Raw genomic sequence first — 12,099 nt, 5'->3', positions numbered from 1 at the left:
TTTATATCACTGGTGTTGAGCATACAATGGGATAGGTGAACAGGATCGATTTTGATGTTGATCATTGCTTTAACAATAAAATGAAGTGAAAAGATTCACTGCCATAGAAATGTCGTCTTTAGAAGAAATTACAGAAATACACCATGCCCAAATGGAGGGAGGCAGTGTTGGCCTTTTGCTATCCACTGATATTGTGATATAAAAGCTGTCAACTGGAATAATAGATTTGATAAATAATACCTGGGCATTTCCAAAGCTCAGAAGTGTGTTTACCTGATGAAACTTGTATCAATCTGCCATTTCTTTTGAGAACTGTGCAATTAAGTTACATGCATTGTTGAAGTCCAGGTACCATGGTCATAACGTCATAGGAAAGTACAGCACAGAAAAAGGCCCTTTGGCCCATCTAGTCTGTGCTGAACTATTTAAACTGCCTATTCCCAACAACCTACACCAAAACCATATCCCTCCATACCCCGACTATCTATGTTCCAATCCAAACTTCTCTTAAATGTAAGAATTGAGCTTGCATGCACCACTTGTGCTGGCTATTTGAACTGTTTGTTGTTTTTTTTGCTGTAAATTATTTTAATACTTACATTATTAAGAAGTATGTTTTTAACATTTGTATTGTAAGCAAATCTTAACTCCTAGTAAAGGGTAACTGATTTACCAGTGCAGCAACCCGAAAAGTCATTATTTTGTATAAAATACTAATCCAACCCTTCTGTAGACTGGGCTTGTGTTAGTAATAACTAGTTATGATGTAGGAGGAGTAGAATTATCCCTTTGAGCCTGTCCCATCATTGAATGAGATCATGGCTGATCTTCGTCTTAACACCATCAATCTATCTTAGCTGTATATATTTGTCTAATAAATCAAGCTTAGATTTAAAATTACTTGCTGAGTAAATATGATTTTCTGTGAATCAGAGGCTCATGCTGTAACTACTCTTTGTGTAAAAAAATGTCTGCACTTCTGATATTAAAGTTAAATGTTCTTGTCATTAAGGACAGAAAAAAGCAGTACCAACTCAGAAGGTCAGATGCATCTGTGGAAAGGGAAACAGTTGATAATTCAGGTTGAGGACTCTTTATCAGAACTTTGACTTTCATGAACTTTTGTCCTGCTGTTTCATGCAGAAAATGCCAATCCTACATAAGACAGGGAATCTGATAAATTAATCAATTAGAATCTTAGAACCTTTATTGCAAAGAACAAGAACAATGACTATTAGATCCATGCCCAGCAAAAATCTCTTGTTTGCGAATGGATCTTCTAATCTACTTCATAACTCTTGCTTGTTGCTATGTTTGATAAAGCAGACATCAGGTGTCATTCAGTTTTATTTCTTTCAAAAATTCCATCCCTTCCTTGCACTGGTAATTTATCAGCCCTGAAAAATGTTAATAAAATGTCTGCACTCTCTCCAGACAGTGACATCCTACCCATACTGCAGTGAACAAGACTGTGCGCTGTACTCTTCTTGTCATCTGCCTCATGCTTTATACATTTCTATTATGAATTTCCTTCTCGTGTTTTATGCCTTGTCCCATATGCTGCTTTAACCATGTTAGGTACTTGTTCTTCCATCTTCAGCTTAGTGTCTTGCTCTTTACCATGTGTTCCCTTCTCTTGTCTGTAATTTCTAGGCAATGGCACAGGCCTTTTGACTTGTATCATGGCTTGCATGCTATTGTGGAAGAGAGGTAAGATGGAGATGAATTTCTGCGCTGTTCCCTGCGTTTACACTGGAATTGTCGCACAGTGAAGATCATGTCCATCTTGCCTTGAGTTGGATTGCATCTACACTGTGATGCGGAGAAGAGTTCTTCAGCCCCAGTGAGGAGATAGTTGAGGAGGTCCTTGAGTGTCAGTGTTCCTGTGATGGTCATGGGGAGACCCCTTAAAGTGACCACAGTTGGACCTGTCACCTCACAGCCTGGTGTGGAGGCTCCGACACACTGGTTTGCAAGAGGCTACAGAGGGTTGTAGACTCTGGCAGCTCCACCACAGGCAAAACCATCCCCTCCACCATTAAGCACTTTAAGTATCTAGGTCAAGCCTTCTACTCATTATTACTGTAGGGAGGAGGTACAGGAGCCTGAAGACCCACACACACTCAGTGATTTAGGTACAGTTTCTCCCCTCCATCAGATATCTGAACTCATTCCTACCATGAAGCCTACCTCATTATTCCTGATTTTCATCATCGGCTTTGTAATTTATAGTAACTTTATGGTTTTGCACTTTGCTGTTACGCTGGTTTCTCTTCGGATTGTATAAGTCTTTCACCTTTTACTAAAGCTCTCATGTTATTACTAGGCAACAATTATTAACCTGATTCTGCCTCTAATTCTTTAAGATGATAACAATTACAGTATTTCCGAGTTTCTTGGTATATCAAACTCTCCCTAATGTGGATTAGAGGACTGAAGATTTGTAACTGAAACCTTTCACAGCTGAGTTTTAGTATTTCAATATGGATACTCTTGGGTACTAAGGATCCATCACAGCTCTGTAAATACTCATTTATATTTTCCTTTAAAAGTTTTTTTCAGACCACAGCTGTTAGATTGACTAGCACATTTCACCCTTTGTAAACAACAGTACCACATCAGCAATCTTCTATTTGTCCTCCCCATCACTTGGAGTGAAAGCCACTGGAAAATGTTCCACTAGCATTTTGTGTGTGTTGTTTGAACTTCCAGCATCTGCAGATTTCCTCATGTTTGCCATTGGAAAATGGTTGTTATTTCCTCAGTTCTTAAGGTCTACTTAAGAACTACTGCTGCTGGATTATCCATTTTTAAAGATTCAAACCCACATACCAGGTCCTCCCTCCCCAGATACTTGACATTTTTCTTCCTGAATGCCACAGTCTTGATCGGTTTTCTCTTCCATGAATATAGCTGAGAAGTAGTCTTCCAGAACTTTGCACATCTTCTACCTTCACATTCAGTCTGCCATTTTGGTCTTCGATACAACCAATTCTTTCCTTTCTAATTCTCTTTACTTTTACTTTTTAACCTTGATTTGTCTTGCTGCTATTTTTTTAAATGCACTCTCTTAGTCTTCCTCATTTTCTTTCCAACGTCAGTGTTGCACTTTCTATTCTTCCCTGGGCTTTCTACAGAGCTGAGCCCCAGTATAAAAGTCCTGTTGTAAGCTCCCTTTTTATGTATCTTTAATAGCTTGGGCATTTAGAATTTGGAGCAGTTCCTTATACCGTGAATATATTTGTTCAGACAGTGACTATCAGCTCCTTCAATGCACTCCCACTGTACTGACACTGATTTACCTTCAAGGAGCTGTTCCATCAATTTTTTCTTAAGTGTGTCTCTGCCTAAGAAAATTGGCTTTAATGCATTTAAGCATGTTCTCTGCTGGTCTGTCTTTTCCCATCAGAATCAGAAACAGGTTTATTATCACTGTCTTATATGAAATGAAATTTATTGTCTTGTGGCAGCAGTACAGTGCAAAGGTATAAAATTGCTCTAAATTACAGAATAAATAAATAGAGGAGAAAAAGGAATAATGAGGTACTCTTCATGGACTATTCATCAATCTGATAGCGAAAGGAAAGAAGCTGTTTCTGAAATGTTGAATATGCATCTTCAGGCTCCTGTACCTCCTCCCTGATGGTAGTAATGAGAAGAGGGCATTTCCCAGATGGTGAGGGTCCTTAATGATAGATGCTGCTTTCATGAGGCACTGTCTGTTGAATATATTCTTGTCGGTGGGGAGGATTTGTCCATGAAGGAGCTGGGGGAATCCACAACTTCTGCAGCTTCTTACAATCCTCTGTGTTGGAGGCTGCACACCAGGCAGTGAAGCACCCAGTCAGAATGTCTATAGACATTTGCAAGCATCTTTGATGACGGACCAAATCTCCTCTAACTCCTAACGAAAACAAAGCTGTTGGCTCAGGAACTTGAAGCTGCTCACCTCATCCACCACTGACCCCTCAATGAGGAATGGTCTATGTTTTCCCAATTTTTCCCTTCCTGAAGTCCACAATCAATCCCTTAGTCTTGCTGACATTAAGTGTGAGGTTGTGGTGACAGCACCCAACTAATCCATCCATCATGTTCTTCTACAGGTCCTTGTTATCATCTGACGTTCTACCTACGATGGTAGTGTCTCTGCAAATTTTTAGATGCCATTTGACGTGTGATTAGTCACAGATTCATGAGTGTAGAGAGAGAGAGAGAGAGAGAGAGAGAGAGAGAGAGAGGGGGCGGGCAGTGGGCTAATCACACGTGCTTGTGGTGTTTCTTTGCTGTCTGTCAACGAGAAGGTGTTATCACGCACCTGTACTGACTGATCCAATTGCAGAGGGAGGCACAGAGGCCCAGGTTTCAATACTGAAGGGGTGATGGTATTGAATGTTGAAATTTAATCGATAAACCGCAGCCTGATGTATGTTTTGCGTTTGTCTTAGTGCTCCAAAGCAGAGTAAAGAGCCAGTGAGATTGTGTTCGGCTGTGGATTTGTTGCAGCAGTAGGCAGCTTGCAGAGGGTCCAGGACCCGGCTCAGGCTGGAGATAATTCTAGCCATAGCTGGGGATACTTGAAGGATTTAATTACAGTAGATGTGAATGCTGCTGGTCGATAGCTATTGAGGCAGATCACCTTGCTCTTCTCGAAAACCTGTATGGCTGCTCCCCTTTTGAAGGAAATGGGAACCTCAGACTGTTAAGTCTCATCTCAGAGGAAAGTAATGGCATGCACACCTTGCCAAATGCAAATCAAACTGCCACCGATGCACGCCCTCAATTTCTGCTACTTATTTTCTAATCCAGAGCTGCCTCCTTCATTGGCCTACCTGCATGTTGTACAGATGGGTAAGATTTTCTTGGATACATTTAAAGAATTGTGTTCTTTCTTTTAGCCTTTATATAGGTACTATTCTAGTTTATGTTATAGCAGTTGAAATCTCCACCTTGCTATTTTTGCATTTCCAAGTTGTTTACAGTGATGTAAATGATCTATCACATGAATATGATTACCACACTTTTGTTTCTTAAGTTAAACAATTCAGTCTCAGCAGTCTTTGTAGTGTATTGTTGTTCACTAATGCCTTCACCATCCACTTTCACTTGGTTCCTGTGCCATATTTGTCTCCAGATCTTCTCTTCTCTGCACCTTAAAATATATTTTATCTTCCACTCTTCCCAGTTTTGACTGAAAATCTAGATCTGTTGCTGTTTCTACGTCAGCAGCCTGACCTGCAGTGTGTTTCCAGCAATGGGGCAAATCATTTCTTCTCAGAACTATACTGTTACATGTGCCAATATAACTGCTCAGCTATTTCACTGCCATCAAGATTTTCTAAATCCTATAATCAGCAATGCTCAGCTGCAATTCTTAACTGTTTTTAGGCCATAGTAAAATGATCCCACCTGCCTATTCAGGTATTTGTACATTGGTCTTATTTCTTTCACACCTTACATTTCAGGCAAATTATGACTGCCAGAATACTTGCTCTCCTTTAACATCAACATTCCACATCCAGTTTTGCCTTTTTCCTTAAACCACTGCCAAGTTCCCATCATGCTGTTGTCTCAGTGAAACCCTACACAATCCATTGGGGAATACATATTGGTTCCAGCCCTTTTTATGTGTAACCTCTTTCTCTCATACAGATCTGTTTTCATATCTGCTTTGTGTTCATTTCCTTTGATAGTTAACCTAAATACCAGTGGCCAGCACAGAATAGATATTTTACACCTTCCCTTTCAAGAATATTATTGTCGAAGAATCTCCATGATGATCTGTTGATATCAATGGTGCAGTGTTCTAAAGAAAGAAATTATCATAAATCCTTGTCCTAGTCAATAAAAATGGTTTTAACTGGAATCAAAAGCTTCTAAAGAATTGATTTTAAAGTGCCGTTGAATGATAAAAAGAGCCACAGAATGAAGCACACAACATTTGAAGGCCTTGACCATGATGCAGTCTATAAACTTATGTTTTTAAACTTGGTTAAGATAGAGTTTATTTACATACATTGAAGCTTAATGAAGGTTTATTTCCAAACCATAATTTTTGCTTAAATCGTTAACTTGGTAAGGAAAAACTAATGGCAGGAGTCAAAAAAACACTTTGATCACTACTTCTACAATGAAGTGCCTTCAAGCTTATCCATTTTAGAAAACTAACATGCAACAGGTGTTTTGTAGCCGTAACACTGCAACTGGGAACTGAAAAGCCCTCTCATTTTTGTTCATAGTCCTTTTTGTAAGTTAACTAGTTTGTGGAGTGTTCAAAGCCTTGCCATTCAATAGATAGTGGGTTTATACATTTTTGAATAAGCAGTGAATAATTTAAATTGAAAAATTTAGGAGTTTTCTTGTAATGCCATGGATCTAGGTAAAGATATTGGTCTGAGAATTATCCATGAGGCAGCTTTTAATTGTTGGTGTAGATCGTAGTCTTTGTTTTAGCCTATAAAGCATGTTTGCCGAAGTATTCACCATGACACTTATTTATGCAGTTAGGTTTGTGAGTTGCGGGCGTGCTATGTTGGCGCCAAAAGCGAGGAACACCAGCACAGTCCTTGCTGATTTGATTTGATGTAAGTGACCGTTTCACTGGATGTTTTGACGTCCATGTGACAAATAAAGCTTATCTTTAATCTTCAATCATTGTAGACATTCAAAAAGAACACTGTTCTGAAGCTTGGTCCTTGGTGCTTATGATTTTAAAAGGTCAGTGTTTCCTCCAGTGAGTTGGCATCAGAAACTTGCAAATTAATAATCTGGATATTCTATGCTGCAGGGGAAAGAAATATTTGATAAAAGATCAGCCAGCTGTCAAAATTTTACAAGGATTTAGTTAGGTCAGTCATATTTTCAAAAGATGTGATGGAGCAAGTAGCAAAAATATTGCTTGTGATTCAACATTGTAGTATTTTAAATATAGTTCAAAGTTCAAGCTATTCTCAAACCATTCATGAATGGTCTAGGCCATTCATGAATGGTTTGAGGCAACAGTTTTTTTATATATAGAACAAAACATCTATTATGCTGATCAAGGTCAAGTGAAAATAATCAAAACTGATGTGGGTAGATTTTGGTTCAGTAAGCATGTTGTTGTGGATTCAAATTATTTAGACACCAATCAACCACCATCCGTTAAAATGGTTGAAAAGGCTTAAGAGGTCAATTATGTTACTTCCATTCTGCAAGGATTTAGGTGACTGTGATGCAGAAAGTTTGTTATTTTAGTTATGATGTCAATGTAATTCTGCTAATTATTAGAATACTCTTTACAATAACTTCTGCACTTTAATTTATCTCCTAGTAAATTAAACCATCTAGTATTAAATTGAATTGAAATGCTCATAATTTATAAGTTGATCTGTGTTCACAACTTTTCTTGCTTAACCCACCAGGGAGCTGAAGCAAAATGACTTGTCAAACCTTATTAATAGTAAGGTGCATTGTAGGGAGCATGAGCTCCTTGCTTCAGTGAACCAATTCTTAATGGGGAAACTATCAATATATCTCACATACAATTGTAGAACATTCCAAAGCATTTTGTGGGTAACGATGTCCTTTTCAAGTGATCGCGTAACATTACATACAGTAGTGTTGTAATGTAGAGATAAGTGATGTTGTAATTTGTAAGGTCAGGTTTCATATAAAATCAGTGTGGTACTTACCAGATGTTGGCAGATATCATACAGTGCCATTTATTTCTCATTGAGCAAATGATTGGATCGACATAAATGCTTACCCTGTCAAACCCACGTTAGAAACTGTCATTCCTCTACCAGCTCTCCCTTTGATTAACACCATGGGAAAATGGAAGTGCTCGTTTTGTTTTCATAGCATAATGCCAGATTGATACCCCATTAACTTCAGTTCTGTACTTTGTGTCGACTAGGGCCCTGCCTCCCTGGTAACCATTGATTTGACCCTTGTACATCAATTGCAAGTGACCATCTACTCTCTAAGCACCACCACCCGCCCCCATCTCCGCACAATGATCACAGCCTACACTCATCCCAAAAATAGTTCCAAAATCTGGCCAGACAAGTTGTCCTCTCACCTGTTCAGTTGGGGCTTTGTTAGACCTTGGCTAACTCTTGAATGCAGTTCTATCCCCAGCGCTTGCCTCTCTCTACCTCTACATCCTTCTAGCCCATGCAGTGACTCCAGTCCAGCATCAAAATATATTTCAGGCCACCCAAGGACCAATTCTGTCCCGGGCAGTGTCTCTTCTTTCTTGCTCTGTAGTACACAATGATACCTTTCCACAGCAGGCCCACAGCTAAAATCATCACCCTGCTATACACAGAGGATCTGGTGTGAACTTTTCACCTTGGACTGTTTCTAGTCCAGTCAATTTCTGGTGACGTTAGATGGCAGATAACTGTAGGTTAGGACACCAGTGAGAAAGACATTCACTTCAGTTTTGGATAGGTGATGAGGGATACTCTGCAGACTTTAAGAGCAGCTGGGGCTTCATTTTTAATGTTAACTGCCTTTGGGAGAGAAGGTCTGAACATTAGCTGTTCGCTGAAACTGAAGGAAAAAGAAATTTTGTTTAATTCAGATTTAATACATCAGGAACACAGAAGTAACATGTAATCAACCCATTCAAAACCACTCAGCCAGAACAATTTGAAGTTACCGATAAAGACAGAAGAAATGGAATATCGGAGTACACTGACAAGAGGAATAGAAATAATGATCAAAATGAAAGATGTGTAAAAAGAAAGACATTAGCCAAATTAACCGGAATTAAATCAGGCAGAACTTGTAAAAATCATTGGGCTGTAACTAGCTGAAAATATTTGAAGATGACTACCAGCGTTCCTCACCATTGGTGTCACCACAGTAAAGAATTCTTGTTATTATGCAAGCCCCACACTTGCCTGTCGAGTCAGTAATGTAGAACAAAGTTGCTGCAGTTCCCAAGCAATATGGTTGGGGAAACTGTATGCTGAATCTGCTTCAGTTTAGACTTTAGAAACTTCCCTAATCAGGACCATCATAGAAAATGTAATAGCACTTAAAGGCTCAGGCCCTTCATTCATGATATCTGTGCCAGCCAAAATGCCAATTTAACTCTATCACATCTGCCTGCATCTGGTCAATAAGTCACAATGTCTGTTTGTGAGCCTGTTGAAATGCCTTTTATATGTTGCTGTCGTATCTCCAGGCAGCTACAATTGTCTGTGGGAGTATCTGCCTCATAGATCCCCCTCAAATGTTCTCCCTCTCCTCTTAAACCTATGCCCCATAGTATATACTTTGCCACTCTGGGGAAAGGAACTTTGACCATCCTACCTCTGCCTCTCATAATTGTATAAAGTTATAAACAGACAAAAGAAGTTTGTTTAACCACTTGATATAACTAATATCTCTAATTCAGGCAACATCCCTGGTGAATCTCTCTTGCACCCTCTCTAAAGCTTCCACACCCTGACTGAAACTGCACACAATACTCCAAATATAGCAGAACCAAAGCTTTAAACAGCTGCAATATGACTTGTTAAGTTTTATATTCATGCCCTGACCGATATAGGCAAGTATGCCATTTGCCTTCTTTACCACTATATTTGCTCATATTTTGGGAGTTATGGACTTGCACCCCAAGATCCCTCTGTATCTCAGTACTCCTAAGCATCCTGCCACTTACCATGTATTTTCTTCTTACATTCAACCTTCCAAATGCACCACCTCACAGATGTTCAGATTAAACCCTATCTGCACTTCCTTTATCCACATTTCCAACTGGTCTATATCCCACCGAATGCTTTGAAAATCATCCTCCCTATCCACAATCCTGTCAATATTTTGTTGTCCACAAGCTTACTGATCAGCTCAATCTCAGCTACATTTAAATTGAAATCCTTATATATGAACAACAGAGCACTGATCCGTGCAAAATACCACTGGTTATGGACCTCCAGTCAGAATAACATCTTCCAGCTCTATCCTCGGCCTTCTGTGGCCAAGCCAGTTCTAAGTCCAACGTTGAGAAGCATTCAAGGCTGGTGGCAGCAACATCCGAAACTTGCAAACAAACAAAAAAGGTCAATAGTGAGAGTTTCAGATTTTTGAGCCAAAATAAAACACTGGAGGAACTTTGTGTGTTGAGCAGCATTTGCAGAGGGAATTGGACGGGCAACGTTTCAGGTCAAGAACCTTCACCTGGACTGAAAGATAGAGAGGCAAAAGTCAGTATCACGTGATGGAGGCGGGGTGTGGAGGGAATGGAAGGGGTGGAACAAGAGTTGGTAAGTGATGGGTGGATTCAGGTAAAGACGGGTGATAAACAGATGGTGGAGGGAAGAGTAGCAATTGTGATAGAGGCTGGCAGTTGATAGGTAGAAAGAAAGCATTGAACTTTGTGTATATACCATATGTGCTACTTGTGGTAATAATGAGAAAACAGTAATTTTAGTACTTAATTGATTGTCATTGATTCAGTAGCTACCTACTTAATTATGTACACTAATATGTTCAAAAAGTGTCATTAGCTAAAGGTATGTTACATATGAAGATGTGTACAGGTGAGACACTGCAAACCTGAGATTAGTTATCATGTTCCATAACAAGTAGTGAGTGGGGGTGTTAACTGGTCAAGTATTTCCTCTAACAATCAAAAAATAAAGATATCAAAGTAGCTGACTATCTAAGCAGACCAGTTCTATTTCAAAAATATTAGTTTAAAAATTTACAGTCATTTAGAAAAATGTGTTTAGTATGAAAACTTCATAACCATGAATGAAAGGGTTACTGTATAAGGAATGCCTGGCAGCTCTTGGGCTGCATTCCCTGGAGTTCAGGCAAATGAGGGGGGATCCTCATAGAAACATTTCAAATGTTAAAGGGCCAGAACAGATTAGATATGGCAAAGTTATTTCCCATGGGAGGGGAGTCCAGGACAAGAGTGCACGACTTCAGAATTGTAGGACATCCATTTAGAACAGAGATGCAGAGAAATTACTTTAGTCAGAGGGTGGTAAATCTGTGGAATTTGTTGCCATGAGCGGCTGTGGAGGCCAAGTCATTGGATGCATTTAAGGCAGAGATAGGTAGTTTCTTGATTAGCCAGGGCATCAAAGGGTATGGGGAAAAGGCAGGGGAGTGGGGATGACTGGAAGAATTGGATCAGCCCATGATTGAATGGCAGAGCAGACTCGATGGGCTGAATAGCCTACTTCTGCTCCTACATTTTGTGGTATTAGCTTATGAACACATTTCTGGAGCAGCACTCAGATACCCTCAGTGGCCACTATATAAGGTCTTCTGCTCCAGTAGCTCATTCACTTCAAAATACGTAGCTACTTGACTTATTGTCCCCTTCCTGTCAGCTTGAAGCAGTCTGGCTACTCTCCTCTGACCTCTCTCATTAACAACGCATTTTTGCTCATAGCTCCGCTACTCACTAGATTTCTTTTTTTGTTTTTAACACTATTCTCTGTAAACTCGAGAGACTGTTGGTGAAAATCCCAGGAGACCACCAGTTTCTGAGATACTCAAGCCACCCTGTCTGGCACCAACAGTCATCCCACGGTCAGAGTCACTGAGATCACATTTCTTCCCCATTCTGTTGCTTGGTCTGAAGAATCTCTCTGACCATGTCTGCATGCTTTTATGCTTTGAATTAGTGCCACATTATTGGCTGACTAGATGTGTGCATTAATGATCAGGTCTACCTAATACAGTGGCTGCTGAGTGTAAATTCGCAGGTTCTTGAGCATTATGCCATTATTCAAGGACATAATGCTCAAATGGCATTCAGATTATTACACAAGCCATTTTACTGCCAGCTTGGTTCCCTAGCTGCAGAAGGTGGTAGTAAAGGAAGATTTTAACCAACTTGAATGATTGAATAAACACTGTGGTTGAGCAAAACCTTTTATTCTGTTGCCCTAAATAGATGAGATTAAACCAGTCTTGAAAGGTTTGAAAGGTATCTCTCAATTAAACTGTTCTGAAGAATAATATAGAGCCAAACTTGCAGGATATGTGGTGAATTTATATTGCTGGGCCTGGAACTTGCAATACCTGAAAGTATTGATGAAGGAGACCAACAGGACTGAATGATCAACAACCAAAAAAGATTTGTTGATA

At 39.6% G+C, this 12,099-nt stretch overlaps 1 protein-coding gene across 5 annotated transcripts in view; it reads left to right on the top strand.

Annotated features, from left to right (window-relative positions):
* LOC132378460 (catenin delta-2-like) overlaps positions 1–12,099 on the top strand; it is a 1,187,639-nt gene that overhangs the window by 789,257 nt on the left and 386,283 nt on the right. The gene's annotated exons all lie outside the window — the stretch shown is intronic.

The sequence above is a fragment of the Hypanus sabinus genome, chromosome 20 (assembly GCF_030144855.1).
Source record: "Hypanus sabinus isolate sHypSab1 chromosome 20, sHypSab1.hap1, whole genome shotgun sequence".
Classification (NCBI taxonomy): domain Eukaryota; kingdom Metazoa; phylum Chordata; class Chondrichthyes; order Myliobatiformes; family Dasyatidae; genus Hypanus; species Hypanus sabinus.
The sequence above is the reverse complement of the archived record's forward strand: the minus strand, read 5'-3'. Positions and strand labels throughout refer to the sequence as shown.